This window comes from Pseudonaja textilis, chromosome 7 (genome assembly GCF_049901715.1).
Source record: "Pseudonaja textilis isolate UNSWEBS1 chromosome 7, rPseTex1.2, whole genome shotgun sequence".
In the NCBI taxonomy this organism is placed as follows: Eukaryota; Metazoa; Chordata; class Lepidosauria; order Squamata; family Elapidae; genus Pseudonaja; species Pseudonaja textilis.
In genome coordinates this window covers 2,831,790-2,853,533 of record NC_141996.1, presented here as the reverse complement: position 1 = coordinate 2,853,533, position 21,744 = coordinate 2,831,790, and the positions used below count along the sequence as shown (strand labels likewise).

Genomic DNA, 21,744 nt, shown 5'->3' with positions numbered 1-21,744 from the left:
ACTCTGATTATCTGTTATTTTCCTTACGCCAATCAAGAAAGGAAGAATTTCTATTCCTCCTCCGCCACTTTCTGCTTTTCATGAAATGCAGGGAGACCTCAATGTATGACCAAAATTTGAGCCCTCAATTTCTGTCATTAAGCGAGACATCGGTGAAGGGAATTTGGCCCCCTTTTACTCCCGTTTCTGACCACCGTGCCTTGCAGATGGCAAGTGAGCGACACAGTTATTAAATGAATGAGGCTCCCTTCCTCCATTGATTTTGTCCATCGGAATGGAGCAACGGTCATAAGTATGAACCGGTTGCCAATCTAAGCCCAAGTGTGTCCTTATTGAAGAAATAAATATATTCTTCTTGAAGAACGAATGGGTTGAGGTGGGTTTTTTTTTTTAATGATTTGTAAATCAAATTTTTGATCTTGGAGCATTTCATTTCCTAGAATGTGCAGAAATGGATAGATTAACACAATGAAGGAAAAAGAAAACACTGAATATTTCTTTGACTTGGGACTTATTTTACCAATGGTTAGCTGACAAAAACAGAACTTAAGAATCATGGAAATATAAGAAAGGGAACAATGAAAAAAGGGAGGCCTGTTAAAAGGAATAAGCAAATATTAGTATTATTATCATGATCATTGTGATAGAAGGAATATCAAAGTAATGAATGCTGTTGTAAATACTTCGATGATTCTTTCCTAAAACTATTTCTACCCAGAAAACACAGTTTAACCAAAAATGAAATTTTTAATTCTTTTGCATGTTATAAAATAAAAAACTTCATGCAAAAAAAGAGAGATTTCACTTCCTATTATGTAATGTACTGAAACCAGCAAAGTATTCCCCGCAAAATTAAACAAACATGTCCTCTATACTCTGTTAAATCCGTAAATCTATTATTTCACTCATTAGAGAGAGATTAATCTGGACCTCCCTGAATTAAAATACCATTGTACATGCCTGCTGTAATTCGATATTCAGCCTCTGTTATTTCAAGTGAGGAACATTTGCACAAAGCAAGGCTGTTTCCTTTTAAAGATAAATAAATTCCTCCTAATAGCAGGATAAAAAACAACCAGGGAGGATTTAAGCCAAATCTTTATTTTCCTGCTAATTAGCGTAACTTCAAGCGTAACTTCACATTTAAAAATAGTAACGGGCAGTTCTCTGGATGAGGCAAAAGTTCTGTTCCAGAATAAACTCTTTTTTCTTTCATTAAATGTTTTTTTATTGTATTTTTCAACAAATCCATCTTTCAGTTATACAAGCATGTCAACTGGGTACATATATTTTGTGCCAATATTTATATTTAGTATACATTTCTTACTACGATTGCATTCATATTAAAAACACTCAAGCTTATATATCTTATCATTATAACAATATTCATTTAACTTCTTACTTTATTTTCCAACCATTTATAAAATAAATCCCATATCATATAATATTCCGCTTGATCTTGTTCTTTAATTGCTAATGTTAATCTATTCATTTCTGCACATTCCACTATTTTCATGATCACCTTTTCCTCTATCGGAATCTTTTCATTTTTCCAATTTTGAGCAAATACAATTCTAGCTGCTGTTAATATGTGTATGATTAAATAATAATTTTTTTCTTTACTATAATTTTTCGGTCAAATCCCCAACAAAAACATCTCAGGTTTTAAGTCTATGTGTTGTTTTATTATCTTTTTCCAACCATGTGTGTATTTTTGTCCAGTATCTTTTAGCTTCTGTATATGTCCACCACATAATAGGTAATAGGTAATAGGTTCTGGGTGTCTGGTGACATTTTCAGCATTTAGCTGATTTATCTAAACTCATTTTTAAATGTGTGGGTTTGGGTGTGTCACAAAGATGTGCAGAATTTGCCATTTTGGGCATACACAGAGAGGCGGCTGGGCCACCTAATTCAAGTCAGAGCAGGTAAAATTGGGGAGATTCCTGCACAGGTAATCCTTTTTTTCCTTTAGAAAATTTTTATTGAATATACACATTCAGAACATTGAACGTAGTGATCTTCTTTGACATACATTTTTATCAGTACATATTACATTCAAAAATAAATTGTATACCTTTATATACATGTATATACATATATACATTTGAACTTTATACTTTTTAGTTCTTTCCCATTACTTCTCAGGTAAGCAATCCCTCACATCCTCCCAATTTCACCTTTAACCCTTATTCCATTTTGTGAACTCTCTTTCATATCCCTCCATTGGGTAAAATTTATTCCATAGTTTGTGGTATTCTTCACTCGTCTTTATCCTTCAGTTCTAATGTTAACCTATCCATTTCGGCACATTGTAATATCTTATCTAACACATCGTCATCCCTAGGAATTTCTCTAGCCTTCAAATTTTGGGCAAATATCATTCTTGCCGCCGTGATTACATATATTATTAGATACGTGTCAGCTTTGCTAAACTTCTCTTCCATTATTCCCAGTAAAAACGCCTCAGAATTATAGCAAATTTTTAACCATAACATTTTAGATTTTATACCAGAACTCCTGAGCCTTTTTACAGGATAACTATACATAATAGTAAGTGCCCCATTGTTTCAGACATTTCCAACAATTAGGTGATTGGTTTCCATACATTTTTGGCTAATCATGCTGGTGGGAGATACCACTCTAATGCAGGGGTCTCCAACCTTTTGGACTTTGGGGACCACCAAACTCATAATTTTAAATCCCGCGGACCAGAGATCCTGGGAAAATCCCCAAATTGTCCGCAGGAAAATCCCCCACCCCGTTTTCCTAACGATCGGTCATTCCTCATCTGGGATCACAGGATACCGTCTCCAGCTCCGTTCTCAGGGGCAGAGAGAGAGACTTTTGGCTTCATGCAAGGAAAGCAGCAGGAGCCGCAGAAGTCTTTCTTTCTCTCCCCCAAACTCCGCCAGAAATGAGTCTTTGCCGGCGCAGCCTCTTGGAGCAGGAGGCCTTGCAGGGTCCCAAAGACTCATTTCTGGCGGAGTTTGGGGGAGAGAAAGGAAGACTTTGGCTGCTTTCTTTGCGTGCAGCCAAAAGCAGAAGAAGAAAGAAGCGGAAAGAAGCAGCCCAGGCGCGTGGGACGAATGGGACAAGTTCCCCTCCTCTGCCCTTTCCCCCCTCCCCTCACTACCTGGTGTTGTTCGCAATGCAAGCGACGCAAGCCTTGTGTTCCCACACAGCCTGGATTAATTGCTTTGGGGGGGACATTTCTCTGAGGACCACCAAAATTTTCTTGTGGACCCACCAGTTGGCGACCACTGGCCTACAGAACATCTTGTACACGTTTTCCTTGTAAGATGTGGCTATTGTTATTTTATTTTTTTATTTCACTCCCAAATTAATTACCATTGATCCAAATTTCTGTTGTGTCCAAAGTCCCTAGCCCAAGTCAGCATTGTTTCTTTGACTTGTTCTTCACCTGCACCTAATCCTTGATTTACAACAATTTGCTTAGTGATAATTTGAAGTTACAACAGCACTGGGGGAAAAACGGGATTTATGATGGTTTTTCACACTTACAACTTTTGCAGCATCCCTGTAGGCACGTGATCAAAATTCAAACAGTTGGCAACTGACTCATATTTATGACGGTTGAAGTGTTCTGGAGTCATGTGTTCCCCTTTTGTGGCCTTCTGACAAACAAAGTCAATGGGGAAGCCAGATTCGCTTAACAACTGTGTCTCAAACTTAATAACTTCACCGATTCACTTAACAACGGTAGCAAGAAAGGATGTCAAACGGAGCCAAACTCACTTAACAGCTCTCTTGCTCTGCGATGGAAATTTGGGGCGCAACGGTTTGGTCTTAAGTCAAGGACCACCGTGATAGTTCGTAAATTTGTGGTAATATCTGTAATTTGGATTCCTGCGCTGAGCAAGGAGGTGGTTTAGATGGCCTCAAGGATCTCTCCCAAATCTTGATGACCCTTCTGTGAAAGGAGCTTCTTCTGGCTCATGTAAAGGATGGACCAGGGGTGACATGATAACAGTCTTCCAATATTTGAGGGGCTGCCCCAAAGAAGGGGGAGTCCAGCTATTCTCCAAAGCACCTGAGGGCAGGACAAGAAGCAATGGGTGGAAACTAATCAAGGTGAGAAGCAACTTAGAACGAAGGAGAAATTTCCTGACAGTTAAACAATTAATCAGTGGAACGACTTTCCCCCAGAAGTTGTGGGTGCTTCATCACTGGAGGATTTTAAGAAGAGACTGGACAGCCCTTTGTCTGGAATGGTGTAAGGTCTCCTGCTTAGGCAGGGGGTTGGACTAGATGACCTACAAGGTCCCTTCCAATGTGTTCTTCTGTTAAAGGCTTGCTATGCAGGCCATTCAGCGGCTGAAAGCAGTGAATCTCAAGCTTATCAGCTTGAAGATACGTGGACTTCAGCTCCCAGAATTCCCCAGCCAGCACGACCATGGCTAGGACTTTTAGGAATTGAAGTCTAACCGTCTCTCACAGTTGGAAAGTACCGTTCCAGCCTGTACCACTTTAATCAGCACTGATCAGCCTTGGCTATTTAAGCTGTGTTGGTCTTTGCTGGTTGGGGAATTCTGGGAGTTGAAGTCCACACGCCTTCAAATTTCTGAGCTCGAGGAATAGTGCTTTAAAAAAAACTGTGCCTGGAAACAGACCGGACACCAGTGAGGTCACCTCTGCAGGAGCTAAAAAGAAGAAAGAAAGAAAGAAAGAAAGAAAGAAAGAAAGAAAGAAAGAAAGAAAGAAAGAAAGAAAGAAAGAAAGAAAGAAAGAAAGAAAGAAAGAAAGATGAAAAGCACAGAGAAAGGCTTGGTGTGAAGAGGTTACTAGTCAAGCGAACAGAATGACCAGGGCCTACGGAGCGGATCTGGTTCCTTCTCAATTGTTGGTTCTTAATTAATGACTTGGCTGGGCATTTCATGGACAAGGGAATCCAATCTGGACTCTATTCATGGCTGGCTCCGGGCCTCTGAGTCCGATGAATGCCCTTATTGAAAGCTCGCCTGTGGGTGGGGAAACTGGCATTTCAAGGGAACAAAAGAGTTAGTTCTGGGTGAGAAAGTGGGAAGAAAAAGAAAGAGAGAGAGAGAAAGAAAATTAGAGTTAGAAAAAGTAAACTATAGATAGATGATAAATAGAAAAGTGGGGAGAGATGACAGAAAGATTAGAGGGGAAGTTACAGAAAAGAAAAAAACTAAAAGATGAGAGAGAAAAGGAGAGAGGGAGAGAGGGAGGGAGGGAGAGAGAGAATCCAACCATCCATCCATGAATTAATCCACCGATCTATTGATTCAATCTTTCATCTAACCATCCATCTTTTCAATTATTCGCTCTTTCCTTTAGCCATCAATCCAATCATTCACCCATCCATTGATTTATCCATCCATCCATCAAATCATCCATCCATCCATGCAATCTTGATTTCATTTATCCATCCATTCATCCATGAATTCCACCCTTCTATTGATTCAATGTTTCATCCAATCATCCATCCATCCATCTGTCCAATTATTTGCTCATTCCTTTCTCCATCCATCCATCCATCCATCCATCCATCCATTGATCCATCCATCCATCCATCGATCCATCCATCCATCCATCCATCCATCCATCCATTGATCCATCCATCCATCCATCCATCCATCCATCCATTGATCCATCCATCCATCCATCCATCCATCCATCCATCCATCCATCCATCCATCCATCCATCCATTGATCCATCCATCCATCCATTGATCCATCCATCCATCCATCCATCCATCCATTGATCCATCCATCCAGTGATTAAATCATTTATTCATCTTTTCATCCCTCCCTCTCTCCCTCCCTCCCTCCTTCCATCTATTTTGTCCCTGTTCTTTACTTGTCCAGCATTCTGCGTCTCCTCATTACTCTAGAGTAAAAAAAAACCTTTACCCACCATTTAAACTTATCATATCTTTTCTTATATATTAAACAGATATGGGAACAATATGCATTTTCGGAAGCTCTCAAACTCTTCAAACCCTTTCTCTCTTAGTTGATTGGATTTGTGAAGACCACAGAACTCCAACTTGAAAATCCTCAACGTAGTTTCTTACTCATTGTAAATATTCCTCTCAAGAATAAATCCAGGGTTCTGGAATACTCACTCGCCTTAATACATTCCACTTTCCAGCATGCATATCGGACATTAATACAATCGAGCGAGTCCAGAAGTATTTCACGAGAAGAGTTCTCCATTCCTCTGCTCGCAACAGAATACCTTACACCACCAGACTTGAGAATTTGGGCTTGGAACCACCTTGAACTACGCTGCCTACGGTTGGACTTAAGCATAGTACACAAAATTATCTGCTACAACGTCCTACCCCATCAATAACAACTTCAGCTTCAACCGCAACAATACAAGAGCACACAACAGATACAAACTCAATGTAAACAGCTTCAAACTCGACTGCAGAAAGTACGAGCAACAGAGTGGTGAATGGCCTCGAATGCACCAACTGACTCTCTTGTTACATCCTCTAAACCCCCCCAAACTCCTCTAACCTCAAACTAGCCACGATTGACCTCACCCCATTCCTAAGAGGTCTGTAAGGGACTTGCATAAGGGCACCATCGTGCCTACCGTCCCTGTCCTATTGTCCCCATTTATTCCTACCTATTTCCTGTAGTCTTACTCATGTTTATACTTATACCTATTATCTTGTAAGCGATTGACAAATCCAACAAATAAATAAAATAAAAAAGAAGGAAGGAAGGAAGGAAAGAAGGAAGGAAGGAAGGAAGGAAGGAAGGAAGGAGAGAAAAGAATGGAGGGAGGAGAGAAAGGAAGGGAGAAAATAACCATTCCTAAGAGGTCTGTAACCCCCACTCCTTCAACCTTAAACTATCCACGATTGACCTCACCCCATTCCTAAGAGGTCTGTAAGGGGGTGTGCATAAGTGCACCATCGTGCCTACAGTCCCTGTCCTATTGTCCCCATTTATTCGTACCTATTTCCTGTATTCTTACTCATGTTTATACTTAAACCTATTATCTTGGAAGGAATTGACAAATCCAATAAATCAAATAAAAAATAAAAGAAGGAAGGAAAGAAGGAAGGAAGGAAGGAAGGAAGGAAGGAAGGAAGGAAGGAAGGAAGGAAGGAAGGAAGGAGAGAAAAGAATGGAGGGAGGAGAGAAAGGAAGGGAGAGAATAACCATTCCTAAGAGGTCTGTAAGAGGCATGCGTAAGCGCACCATCGTGCCTCCCGTCCCTGTCCTCTTGTCCCCAATTATTCCTACCTATTTCCTGTATCTTTACTATGTTTGTACTTACATCTCTTATCTTGTAAGTGATTGACAAATCAAATAAATAAAAAAATAAAAACGATCTATTCTATATACAACGAAATGGTATAATTTTGGTCATTAAAGCAAAGACACACCTCGTCCTTGTATTTTATTGTCCCTTCCATCTCTAGCTGTCTCGTAAATCTTTTTCTTCTCTGTCCAGATAAAGGTAGTCAGTCCCTCAATTTACAACCATTCATTTCGTGACTGTTTTAAGTTACAACAGTACTTAAAAAAAAAAAGTGACTTATGACCATCGATGGAGATTCTCAGTCATCCATGATTGTCCCAAAGTTGCTTCTTCAAAAGGCAACTGGATTTTGCTTCTCCTGGAGGATGTTTTGCTTCTCATCCAAGAAGCTTCTTCAGTTCTTGGAACGAGAAGCAAAACATCTTCAAGAACTCTTCCAAACTCTTTTTAATTTGTCTTTTTTAAAATGGTTTTAAATGGAATACTGCATCCAGCTTTGGTCGCCGTGATGTAAAAAAAAGATGTTGAGATTCTGGAAAGAGTGCAGAGAAGAGCAACCAAGAGGATTAGGGCAGTGGTCCCCAACCATTTTTGTACCACGGACCGGTACAATCCATGGACTGATCCACGGACCGGTACCGGCAATAGCACGCACGACCAAGGCAAGGCGAGCCGAGCGACCGGCCAGCCAGCCGTCCCCCTCTTCTCCCCGCCACCTTCAACTCCTCCTTTGTACCTTCTCGCGGTCAACGGGCTTTTCGGGCTCTTTCTTAATCTCCTCCTGAGTAACGCGAGACTCCATCGCCATCAGGACGGCTCTTCGTTTGAAGCCGTCCCCCACCTTCGACGAAACTAAGGCGTGAGGATTCCTTCAGCACCCAAACGCCGCTTTCCAACCGACGATCGACATGCTCATCCGGAAGCATTTTCTCAAGCGCCGTCGAAACAAGATGGCGGCGCCCAAGCAAAATTGGCGGCCCGGTACAAAATGATCCACGGACCGTTACCGGTCCGGGGCCCGGTGGGTGGGACCACTGGATTAGGGGATTGGAGGCTAAACATACGAAGAACAGTTGCAGGAATTGGGCCTGGCTAGTCTAGGGAAGAGAAGGACCGGGAGAGACCTGATAGAGGACTTCCAATATTTGAGGGGCTGCCACAGGGAGGAAGGGGGTCAAGCTATTTTCCAAAGCCCCCAAAGGCCAGACAAGGAATAATGGATGGAAACTGAACAAGGAGCGAAGCAACCTGAAACTAAGGAGAAACTTCATCACCGTATGAACAATCAACCAGTGGACCAAGTTGCCAACAGAAGTTGTGGCTGCTCCATCACTGGAGGTGTTTAAGAAGAGACCGGACAGCCGTTTGTTTGAAATGGTATGGGGTCTCCTGCTTGAGGAGGGGGCTGGACTAAATGACTTCTGAGGTCCCTTCCAACTCTCTCTTTTTCTGTATACGTAACCATCCAGACTTTTCCGTATGTGTTGACATATTGCGGTCAGTGCTTTTAATTGCCTTTTTGCCTGAAACCGTTGAAGGATAATTATCTGTGTGGGTGTTTTTGTGTTTGACCATTTGGTTTATGGCTGCCCTTTTATCACTTTCTCCTGGCATTGATTCCCGAATTTATATATATTCTCTCTCTCTCTCTCTCTCTTCTTGTCATTCTACATTCCCAGGAATAAAAAATTTCTATATAAGTGTTTTCGTTGGCTTTTAACTGCGTTTGTTTCTATTACCTCCCTTCCACAATTACTGTACAAGTCAGCGGTCGCCAATCTTTTGGACCTTAGGGACCACCAAATTCATACTTTTAAATCCCGCAGACCAGAAACCCTGGGAAAATCCCCCCAAAACTCTGCGGGAAAATCCCCCCAAAACTCTGCGGGAAAATCCCCCACCCTCTTTTCCTACCGATCGATCGTTCTTTATTTGGGATCGCAGGATACCAGCTCCGGCTCCGTTCTCAGGGGGAGAGAGAGAGAGACTTTTGGCTTCATGCAAGGAAAGCAGCAGAAGCCGCAGAAGTCTTTCTTTCTCTCTCTACCTCAAACTCTTCCAGAAATAAGTCTTTGCCGGCACAGCCTCTCGGAGCAGGAGGCCTTGCAGGATCCCCAAAGACTCATTTCTGGTGGAGTTTGGGGGAGAGAAAGAAAGACTTTTGCTGCTTTCCTTGCGTGCAGACAAAAGCAGAAGAAGAAAGAAGCAGAAAGCAGCCCGGTGGCCAGGCCAGGCATGTGGGGCGCGTGGGGCAAGTTCCCCCTCTCCGTCCTTTCTCCCCTCCCCTCACTACCTGGTGTTGCTCGCAATGCAAGCGACGCAAGCCTTGTGTTCCCGCGGTCCAAGACGTAGCCTTGTGCTCCTACGCAGCTCGGATTAATTGCTTTGTGGGGACATTTCTCTCCAGACCAGCAACACTTTCTTGCGGATCACCAGTGGTCCCCAGCCCACCAGTTGGCGACCACTGGTACAGGTAGTCCTTGACTCACGACCGCAACTCAGCCCCAAATTTCTATTGCTAAATGAGACAGGGCCACTGAGCTTTGTCCTTATTTTATGCACTTCCTTGTGAAGTGAATCCCTCCAGTTAGGAACATGGTCGTTAAATGAATCTGGCTTGCCCACTGTGACTTTTGAGATCACATGACTCCAGTATTTTGGAAGCGTCATAAAGGTGAATCAGTCGCCAAGGGCCTGAATTTTGAGCGTGGGACGATGGGAATCCTGCAACGGTCGTCAGTTTGAAAAAAAAACAGTCATCATTCCGTTTTTTTCCCAGTGCGCGTTTGACTTTGAATGGCCACTAAACGAACTGTTGCAAATAGAGGACTCCCTGCACTCAATATTTCTACCCTGGACACATTTTTCTTCCTCTTCTTTCTCGGATCTTCCGAAGAAGATCTCCCTTCCGGCATTGCTCGGGTTTGTTGATGTCCTTAATGGAGTCGGCTTGTTTCTCTCAACGTTGAAAGTCTGCAATGAGTCATGCGTCCTTCACGTTGACGATGATTTTAATCTTCTCTCTCAGGAATTCTTTCATCTTTCCTTTTCTGGAGACAATGGTCTCCTGTTTTGCTTTTCGACAACAGGTCCTGCCTGTCTTCTCCTATTGTAGCTCCTCAGATGCTCTTTCGCGTGGGCTGAACTTTATCAATCTGCTGTTGGTTCTAATATTCTGTTTATCTTACAGCTTCAGTTTTCCAGAGCCTTCCCTTCCCTTCCCTTCCCTTTTTTTAAAAGGTAACCCATCTCTTTAACACCTATCCAACTTGGCTTCTAGCCCTGATGATGTTGCCTAGTTGACCAAGCTTGAAGAGCACCAAGGACCCCACAATCATCACAGTCCTCCTCCTCCTCCTCCTCCTCCTCCTCCTCCTCCTCCTCCTTCTCTTCCTCCTCCTCCTCCTTCTCTTCCTCCTCCTCTTCCTCCTCCTCCTCTCCACAAACTCCACTCCTTTCTAGCACTGATGATGTTCCCTAGTTGGGTAATGAAATGTCTACAAGAAAACCACCAAGCTCAGAGTGCACCAAGGACCCCAGTTTTCTTTTACTCCTCCTCCTCCTCCTCCTCCTCCTCCTCCTCCTCCTCCTCCTCCTCCTCCTCCTCCTCCTCCTCCTCCTCCTCCTCCTCTCCAGCAAACCCCAAACCCTTCTAGCACCGATGATATTACCTAGTTTGGTGATAAAACATCTGCAAGAAAACCACCACCAAGCTCAGTGAACACCAAGGACCCCACAATCGTTGTTGTCCTTGTCCTCCTCCTCTTCCTCCTCCTCCTCCTCCACCTCTTCCTCTTCCTCCACCTCTTCCTTAAACCCTGCTCCCTTCTAGCACTTGATGATATTACCTGGTTTGGTCATGAAACGTCTGCAAGGAAACCACCCAGCTCAAGGGGCCACCAAGGACCCCACCGTTCAACCCCGAGCTACAATTTTTCTCTCCTTTTTTCAGTCCTGGCTGGTTCCACCTTCTGCCCCTAGAAATCTCCCTGGCACTCGAGACTGTATTTCTTCCTCTTCTGCTTCCAATTACTTAGATGATTTAATTCCAGGGCCGCCTCTGTTTATGTCGTTCCTCCTGCCAGAAACAGATGTGGGCAGGAAATAACTCCCGGGCAAAAGTCACAGAAGCTCTTTCCCCTGCGTTATTTCCAGAGGCGGCATTCAGCCAGTTCGGACCAGTTCTGGAGAACCAGTAGCCGAAATTTGGAGTAGTTCGGAGAACCGGCCAATCCCACCTCTGACTGGCCCCGGCTACCCCATCTCTTCTCTGCCTCCCGTCGAGTCCCAGCTGATCGGATGGGTCTCCTTTGGTCGCCCTGCACAGGAGAACGGAGCTGGAAAGCAGGTTAGTGGGTGGGAAGGGAATGGGGATTTTGCAGCATATCCTTCCTCTGCCACGCCCACCATGCCACACCCACAGATCCAGTAGGAATAGAATAGAATAGAATAGAATAGAATAGAATAGAATAGAATAGAATAGAATAGAATAGAATAGAATAGGAATAGGAATAGGAATAGGAATAGGAATAGAATAGCATAGGCATATAATGGGATGGAATGGAATAGAATAGAATAGAATAGAATAGAATAGAATAGAATAGAATAGAATAGAATAGAATAGAATAGAATAGAATAGAATAGAATAGAAATAGGAATAGGATGGAGTAGGAATAGAATAGAATAGAATAGAATAGAATAGAATAGAATAGGAATAGAATAGGAATGGAATGGAATGGAATGGAATGGAATGGAATAGAATAGAATAGAATAGAATAGAATAGAATAGAATAGAATAGAATAGAATAGAATAGAATAGAATAGAATAGGAATAGGGATAGGGATAGGGATAGGGATAGGAATAGGAATAGGTATAGAATAGCATAGGCATAGAATGGAATGGAATGGAATGGAATGGATTGGAATAGAATAGAATAGAATAGAATAGAATAGAATAGAATAGAATAGAATAGAATAGAATAGGAATAGAATAGGAATGGAATAGAATAGAATAGAATAGAATAGAATAGAATAAGGATTAGTATAGAATAGAATAAAGAATAGAATAAGGAATAGAATATAGAATAGAATAAGGAATAGAATAGAATATAGAATAGAATAAGGAATAGAATAGAATAGAATAGAATAGAATAGAATAGAATAGAATAGAATAGAATAGAATAGAATAGAATAGAAGGAAGCTCTTCCACTGGTTAATTGTCCTCACTGTTAGGAAATTCCTCCTTTAATTCCAGGTTGGCTTCTCTCCTGGATGACTTTCCATCCGTTGCTTCTCCTCCTGCCTCTTCAGGGGCTTTGGAGAAGAGCTTGACCGCCTCTTCTTTGGTAGTTAAAATAGCTACCTTTGCTAGTTAGGTAGCTAAGGTGGATTTTTTTTTTTTTAGTTCTTTTTTCAAATAACTCCTGTTTTACATTTTCCCATCCCTGGCTGCAATAATTCTGGATCTTTTCTTTCTCTTTTACGTTTGCAGGGATCTGGTTCCAGGTGGCCCTGGGTTTGCCCTCCATGTGAACTCCTTTCACCCGGCCAAAAACAACAACAACCACAGCCAGGACCTTGTTGATTGCAAACATCAGGATCTAAAGATAGCTGGTTTTCTGGTTTCCAATATTTGATTTCTGAATTGGACGGAAGCTGCTGGAATAAGAAAAACAATGATGATAGGAAGCCTCTCTTGACCTTCAGAAAACCTAGCAGGAAGTATCTGGTTGAGCGTAAAGGAAATTTGAGGAGGAGGAGGAGGAGGAGGAGGAGGCCATATTACTCATACGTCTCATGTTGGAAGGACCAAGAGAAGGTTGAAAGTTTCACTACTATTTGGAAGCTAAGTTGCATTAATGGAGGGATACAATCAAGATCAACTGAGGTACTAATACCACTCTGTAAAGCCTTAGTAAGGCCACACCTAGCGTTCTACAACCAGTTTTGGTCACCACATTATAAAAAAGTGCAGAGAAGAGCAACCAGGATGATGAGGGGACTGGAGGCTAAAACCTACGATGGACGGTTGCAGGAACTGGGCCTGGCTGGTCTAGGGAAGGGAAGGACCAGGGGAGACAGGAGAGCATCTTCCAATATTTGAGGAGAAAGGAGAGAGGTCAAGCTATTTTCCAAAGCAAAAGAAAGAAAGAAAGAAAGAAAGAAAGAAAGAAAGAAAGAAAGAAAGAAAGAAAGAAAGAAAGAAAGAAAGAAAGAAAGAAAGACATCTGAGCAAATCATGGATGGACAGAAGACATGTCTAATTTACAGAAAAGAAGGACCTGGGGAGACAGGAGAGCAGTCTTCCAATATTTGAGGGGCTGCCACAGAGAGGAGGAAGGGGTCTTTAAAGGTGAGACAGGAACAATGGATGGAAACTGACCAAGGAGAAATTCAACCTGGCAATAAGGAGAAACTTTCTGACAGGGAGAGCAATCAACCCATGGAACAGAAGTTGCCCTCTGAAGTTGTGGGAGCATCATCACTTGAGACTTTCAAGAAGAGGCTGGACTGCCCTCTCTCAGAAATGGTGTAGGGTCTCCCACTTGGGTGGAGGGTTGGACTAGATGACCCCCAAGGTCCCTTCCAACCCTGTTCATCTATTAAAAGCTTGCACGACAACGTGCTTACCCGCTAACTGACCCCAAGTTTTCCCTAAAGTTGAGATGTCTACCAGCCAGATGGGAGACTGGTCATCTTCTTAGGCTGGGAAATTCTCCACTAAAGTACAGCTAGTCCTGGACTTACAACAGCTCATTTAATGACCATTGGAAGTTACACGGGCACTGAAAAAAAGTGACTTGCGACCGTTTTTTGCAAAAGGGGGTCCCATGACCCCGGGAGTTTGAAACCATCATAAATATGAGTCACCTGCCAATCATCTATCTATCTTCTATAAAAAGTCCTTACATCTAAAAAACATGCAAGTTACCAAGGAGTTTGCTATTCCTGAGACCATCGTCTGTGAACTGTCCTTAAATATCACATTTTGGTTCTTACTGTGTTACAGAGCCCCTGATTATGACATCGAACAGGCAAACAAGCTAAATGCACAACTAACCTAGGCAGCATTCTGCCCACACACTTTTATCTTTCTTGGTGACTTCAATCTACCTCACATTAACTGGACCCTAAATTAATGTAAAACCGAACCCACACATGCAACCTTCTACAATGCAGTAACAAATTTGGGCCTAGAACAACTGGTAACCAACAATACTAGACTTAACAACTGCCTCAATCTCATCTTCTGCAACAGTTTGAATTCAATTTACGGAATACAAATTAAAGAACCCTTTTCCAACAGTGACCACAGCATGATTGACTTTTGTCTCAACATACATCCACACAAAAATCAACACAATGAGGGAATCCCCAATTATAACTTCAAAAAAGGCAACTATGACCTTATAAACAACGATCTCTCATCCCTTGATTGGCAATTTCTATTCTCTGGATGCAACACTGTAGAAAACCATTACAACATATTTTTACTTGAGGTCAAAAGAGTCAACAAACTATATGTACCAACAACAACTCCCAGAACAAAACAAAAAAACAGATTGCCCATAACTATAAGGAAGCTTCAATCCAAAAAGTGATCACTCTGGCGGAAAAACAAATCTGGTCACGTTGGCAACTTCAAAAGCCGATACAAAAATTTATGCCACCAGATAAAGACTGAATGCACCAATTATCACATTAAACAAGAGGAAAACCTTCTACGCACCAATTCCACCCGCGCTTTCTACAATTTTGTAAATAACAAACTAAAAGACTCAAGGTCCATCCCACCTAATGGTAAAGACTGCAACGATGACACTATTGAAGCCAACCTTTTTAACGCATTCTTTGGCTCAGTATTTGTAAACAGCAATGGATCATGCCCAGTATTTCCTAGTCGAACTTCAAACAACTACAATGATCTAATACATATTGATTTTACAGAAGACAATGTTGAAAAAGCACTACGCATACTAAAACCATCTCTATCTGTTGGACCGGATGGAATATGTGCCTACTTCTTAAAAAAGCTATCCACTGCCATAGCCGAACCTCTAAGCATAATCTTTCAAAAATCTTTCAGGACCAGCTCCTTGCCAAAACTATGGTCACAAGTAATGGGTCATCCCCATCTTCAAAAAGGGAGACCCTAGCCTAGTTAAAAATTATAGACCAATCTCCTTATGCTGCGTCACCTGTAAAGTCATGGAATCAATTATTAACCAATCCATTATCCTCCACTTAGAAACAAACAACCTACTCTCTAATAAACAATTTGGTTTTAGGAAAAAACTATCGTGTAATCTGCAACTCTTACACTGCAAAAACATATGGACTACACAACTCGATCAGGGCAAAGCAATAGACGCAATCTACATAGACTTCTGTAAAGCCTTTGATTCAGTGGTACACGACAAACTACTCCTAAAACTAAAATCTTATGGTATCTCTGGACACCTGCATAACTGGATAGAAGCATTCCTGTCAAACAGACAACAAATGGTCAAAATTGGGAGCGTCCTATCAAATTCTGTACCTGTCAACAGTGGTGTCCCCCAAGGCAGTGTTCTAGGACCAACTCTCTTCATACTCTACATAAATGACCTCTGTGATCATATCAAGAGCAACTGCATCCTCTTCGCTGATGATGTAAAGCTATTCAACACCACAGACAATACTGCTACCCTCCAAAAAGATTGGCCGTTGTAACTTTGGACAGTCACTAAAACATCCAAAGTTGAGGATTACCTGCAATTAATTACAACCCTTTGCGAATAGCAGAAAGCTACCATTCCCCCGAAAATATGACCTACCCTGAAAGTAAGTCCCAGCTTGATTTTCACACATGGGCCCAATATAGGCCCTACTCGAAAATAAGCCCTAATTAAGATCCCACCCACTCCAGAGTGGACAGGTAAAAATTAAGCTAGGGTGGGGATGCGGGGTGGATGGAGCTGCCCTACTACTTACCTTTGGACAGGTGTAGCCAGGCCTCGCGCACCCCAACACCTGCCTCAGAGGCCCATTTCTTCTGCAGCCATCAAGACTGCCAAGGCTTTCCTGAAGGCCTCTGGAGCTGATAACAAAGCTCTGGATCGATCCTGAGCTCCGTTATCTCCTGCAGAGGCCTCCAGGAAAGCCTTGCTGGTCACAGAAGAAGTTCCTGAAGGCCTCTGACTGCGAAAAGGAGGCCAACGGGCGATGCACGCAAGTGAGGTTAGTCAGTGGATGGCATCCCCCCCAAATAAGACCTGGTGCCTTTTTTGTGTGGCAAAAATATATAAGACAGGGTCTTATTTTCAGGGAAACATGGATACTTATCCAGCGTCAATGCATTTCTTACCAGCCCATCCATGATGGCTCACTGCTTTATAAGAACATCCAACTGAATGGTGCAATGGCTCCAACATCAAGAAATTCTGGAACAAGGACAAACAGATTTCTCCATCACATGCATTTTCCTGACTGTCGCCCCACCTAGAGGGTAAACATTGTGTTATGTTGGAGTGAAGACTTACACAATCCCTCAAATCTGTTGGAAAGAAGTAACATTAAAAAAAATTTTTTTTCCTCTAAGGTTCCTTTTCACGTACAGGAAGTCCTCGACTTTTAACTCATTGCTTCGTGGCTGCTTGAAGGTATAAGGACATTGGGAAAAGGGGCTTCTGAGTGGTGCTTCACACTTACAACCGTTGCAGCATCCCTGTGGGCAAGGGATCAAAATTCAAAGAGTTGGCAACTGGAATGTACTTATGATGGTTGCAGTGTCAAAAATTATATATATATATGTTCTTAAGTTTTCGCGGGTACTTACATGTATGGTATTCAGCTTTGTTTGGGTATTTTCCCACTTCATTGTAGTTGTGCTTTTAAAGTTTTAGCAACGTTTCGGCAGAATCTCATCTGCCATCATCAGGCTTCGGTATTGTGTCCGTCTGTGAGTCAGACTTTCACAGCCGTTTCTGTTTGGAATTTGGTGTTAGCCTACTGCTGTGCCAGATTTAAAAGCACCAAATTTAAAACAGAAATGGCTGTGAAAGTCTGACTCACAGACGGACACAATACAGAAGCCTGATGATGGCAGATGAGATTCTGCCGAAACGTTGCTACAACTTTAAAAGCACAACTACAATGACGTGGGAAAATACCCGAACAAAGCTGAATGCCATACATGTAAGTACCCGCGAAAACTTAAGAAAATAAATATATATATTTGTATAGGGTTGACATGATAGCAGACTTCCAATATTTGATGGGCTGTCCTATTCTCCAAAACATCTGAAAACAGGACAAGAAGCAAATGGGTAGAAACTCATCGAGGAGAGAAGCAACCTGGAATTAAAGAAGAAACTACCTAAGCAGTGAGGACAATTAACCAGCGGAACTACTTGCCACCAGAAGTTGTGGGTGCTTCATCATCCCTGGAGGTTTTTAAGAAGAGATTGGATAGCCAGTTGTCTGAAACGGTATAGGATCTCCTCCTTGAGCAAGGGGTTGGACTAGAAGACCTCCAAGGTCCCTTTCAAATATGTAATTCTGTTATTCCCTCAATAACCACAGCGCTTAGCAACAAATGCACCAATTCCAATTGTGGCTGTAAATCAAAAAGCATCAGTTAATGAGCCATGTCCTCTTTCAAAGTGGACTATTTCTTTTCTGATGTCCCTGTTGCTTCTCTGCACAAATCAATCCAATTTCTGTTGCCTTAAACCGGCTAATTCTTCATACCTGCCTTCCGAAAAGAACGGCTGTCACTTCTGCAAATTTCAAACGTATTTCAGACCTGCAGATTGTTTTCTCCAACCTGTAGAGAGTGTCATTTTTTTTAAAGGCAAGGATAGTTGTCTTTCGATTTGGGAAATTTGGAAAGCTGTGGCGTTCTGCAGGTGAAAAACGCGGGTAAATTTGAGGAAATTGAGCCAGGTTGGTGTAGCGATGAAGGCATCAGGTTAGAAACCAGGAGACGGTGAGTTCTAGTCCTGCCTTAGGCATGAAAGCCAGCTGGGTGACTCTGGGCCAATCACCAGGAGACGCTGAGTTCTAGTCCCGCCTTAGGCATGAAAGCCAACTGGGTGACTTTGGGCCAATCACCAGGAGACGGTGAGTTCTAGTCCTGCCTTAAGCATGAAAGCCAGCTGGGTGACTCTGGGCCAATCACCAGGAGATGGTGAGTTCTAATCCCGCCTTATGTATGAAAGCCAACTGGGTGACTTTGGGCCAATCACCAGGAGACGGTGAGTTCTAGTCCTGCCTTAGGCATGAAAGCTGACTGGGTGTGTTTGGTCCAATCACCAGGTGACGGTGAGTTCTAGTCCTGACTTAGGCATGAAAGCCAGCTGGGTGACTCTGGGCCAATCACCAGGAGACGGTGAGTTCTAGTCCCACCTTAGGCATGAAAGCCAACTGGGTGACTTTGGCCCAATCAACAGGAGACGGTGAGTTCTAGTCCCGCCTTAGGCATGAAAGCCAGCTGGGTGACTTTGGGCCAATTAACAGGAGATGGTGAGTTCTAGTCCCGCCTTAGGCATGAAAGCCAGCTGGGTGACTTTGGGCCAATCACCAGGAGATGGTGAGTTCTAGTCCCGCCTTAGGCATGAAAGCCAACTGGGTGACTTTGGGCCAATCACCAGGAGACAGTGAGTTCTAGTTCTGCCTTAGGCATGAAAGTCAATTGGGTGACTTTGGGCCAATCACCAGGAGATGGTGAGTTCTAGTCCCGCCTTAGGCATGAAAGCCAACTGGGTGACTTTGGCCCAATCACCAGGAGACGGGGAGTTCTAGTCCCGCTTCAGGCCCAAAAACTAAGTGGGTGAATTTGGCCCAGTCCCTCCCTCACAGCCTAACCCTCCTCAACCATTTTGTTGTGGTGAGGAAGAGAGGAGAAGGAAGGGGTAACCCATAAGTTCTCTGCCTTTGAGTTATTTATAAAAATAATAAAGGCAGGATGTGAATAAATAATAACCACTTCAAGAGACCTGGAGCTTGAAAGAAATGTTGACATCCTTGACATAGCGATCATAATACCATGCAAAAAAAAAAGAAAGAAAGAAACGACTGCAAATTGTTTTAAAGATAACCTTTTTGTAATTTTACAGATATTTCATTGTGGCTGTGAGTCACGTTGTGCTGGAATTGTTTATCCCAATTTTTTTGTCGCTGTTCATATTTTAATCTTTTTCTTTTGGTTGACTCCGTGAATTAGAATCGAATAGAATAACAGAGTTACAAGGGACCTTGGAGGTCTTCTAGTCCAACCCCCTGCCTAGGCAGAAAACCCTACACCACTTCAGACAAATGGTTATCCAACATCTTTTTAAAAACTTCCAGCGCTGGAGCATTCACAACTTCTGGAGGCAAGTTGTTCCCATTGATTAATTGTTCTAACTGTCAGGAAATTCCTCTTTAGTTCTAGGTTGTTCCTCTCCTTGCTTAATTTCCACCCTTGTTGCTTCTTGTCCTGCCTTACGGTGCTTTGGAGAATAGCTTGACCCCCTTCCTCCTCTCTGTGGCAGCCCCTCAAATATTGGAAGGCTGCTCTCCTGTCTCCCCTGGTCCTTCTTTTTATTAAACTGGGCCTATCCAGTTCCTGCATCCGTGCGTCGGATGTTTGAGCCTCCAGCTCTCTAATCCTCTTGGTTGCTCTTCTCTGCGCTCTTTCTAGAGTCTCAACATCCTTTTTACATCGTGGCGACCAAAACTGGATGCAGTATTCCAAGTGTGGCCTTACCAAGGCCTTATAAATTGCTTTTTACACTCTGTGGGATCTTGATTTTATCCCTCTGTTGATGCAGCCTAGGATTTGTGTTGGCCTTTTTTGGAAGCTGCCGAAAAAAGTTGGAAGAAGGCCTCTTTGACAGACCTTGATCCTTGCATGCATTGCCTAATTTTCAGATATCGTCTTTTTTCTTTTTCTTTTCCAAGGTTAAGGGCAAGGTCCTGTGATGTATTCAGAATTTGTTTTCCATTTCGGGCATTCTTCGCTGGTTTTTGAAACGTTCCCACCGTGAAACCGGAAGTGTGGAGGAGGACGCCAAAGATTCCAAAAAGAATAAAGAAAAAAAAAACAGGTTTACAAGCCTATTCGTGGTTAGATCTGGAGAAGAAAGAAAAAAAAAAGGCTTGGGCGCAAACGAGAATGAGATGGTAACAAAGATTGTATTCGCAAGTACAGACAGGTCTGGAAAGAGGCTTCCAATCACTGTCTTCTCAGTTCAAGGGTATCTTTGACTTACAAGGAATAGAAAAAGGAGCCGGAAGGGGACCTTCCAGAGGTCTTCTAGTCCAGCCCCCTGCTGAAGCAGAAGAACCTATACCCATGATGGTGAACCTATGGCACGTGTGCCTCAGCTGTTTGTGCAGGCACACGAGCCCCAGCCAAACATACCTGCACTGCACATGCGCCACCCTCCCAGCTGATTTTCGGCCCGTTTGAGGCTGTTTTTGTCCTTCCAGAGCCTTAAGGGAAGCCTTGGGAACCTCGGGAGGCTGAAAAACGGGCCTTCCGGAAGTGCCAAAATGGGCCCATCATGGAAATGGGCCCGTCTCGTTGTCAGAAAATTCCTCCTTAATTCCAGGTTGCTCCTCTCCTAGATTAGTTTCCATCTATTACTGCTTCCCCTGCCTTTCAGGTGCTTTGGAGGTTAGAACATCAGAATATCCACATTTGGAAGGGACCTTAGAGGTCTTCTAGTCCAACCCTCTGCTCTGGCAGGAAGAAAAAATATACCATTTCAGACAAACGGTTATCCAATCTCTGCGTAAAAACCTCCAGTGATGGGAGCACCCATAAGGTCTGAATTGATTGTTCTCACCATCAGGAAATTCCTCCTTAATTTCAGGTTATTTCTCTCCTTAATTACTTTTCATCCATTACTTCTTGTCCTGCCTTCAGGGGCTTTGGAGAATAGCTTGACTGCCTCTTCTTTGGGGCAGCCCCTCAAATATTGGGAGTCTTGCTATCATGTCTCCCCTAGTCCTTCTTTTCATCAAACTAGACATACCCAATTCCAGCAATTTTTCTTCGTATGGTTTAGTCTCCAGGCCTTATTAATCATCTTAGTTGGTCTTCTCTGCTTTTCTCTCAAACTCTAATCAGTTTCCTCTTTTGAATTATTTTCTCTCTCTTTTTTTTTTTTTTACTCTTCTGTTTGGATCCTCATTTATTCTTTTTTCCTCGTAAACCGCCACCCATGGAGAAACAGAGCTGCATCTGGAAAATTGGCAGATCAACGCAAGCTGTGCAGGAGGAGGACATCAAATAAACAGGACCCTTGGATGGAATTGAACCTGGAACATCGTGTGACTTGATGTCAACCGTGTTCGGAGGAAGCTGGCGTTCAAGAAGCGTTGGTGAAAATCCAAGAATTTTTTTTTTTTAATTTTGTCCCATCTGTAAAGGTGATTAAAATTCCAAGTAAATAAACTTCAAAAGAATCGCTTCTAAATTATCCAGAGCGTCGCATTTCTATTG

At 42.8% G+C, this 21,744-nt stretch overlaps 1 long non-coding RNA gene across 1 annotated transcript; it reads left to right on the top strand.

The window, feature by feature from the left end:
* Positions 1 to 15,887: 15,887 nt before the first annotated feature.
* LOC148125222 (uncharacterized) lies at positions 15,888 to 20,903 on the top strand. Its single transcript, XR_015744397.1, has 3 exons — positions 15,888 to 16,094; positions 20,196 to 20,341; positions 20,727 to 20,903. It is a non-coding gene; the product is annotated as an uncharacterized LOC148125222 (long non-coding RNA).
* Positions 20,904 to 21,744: the final 841 nt, after the last annotated feature.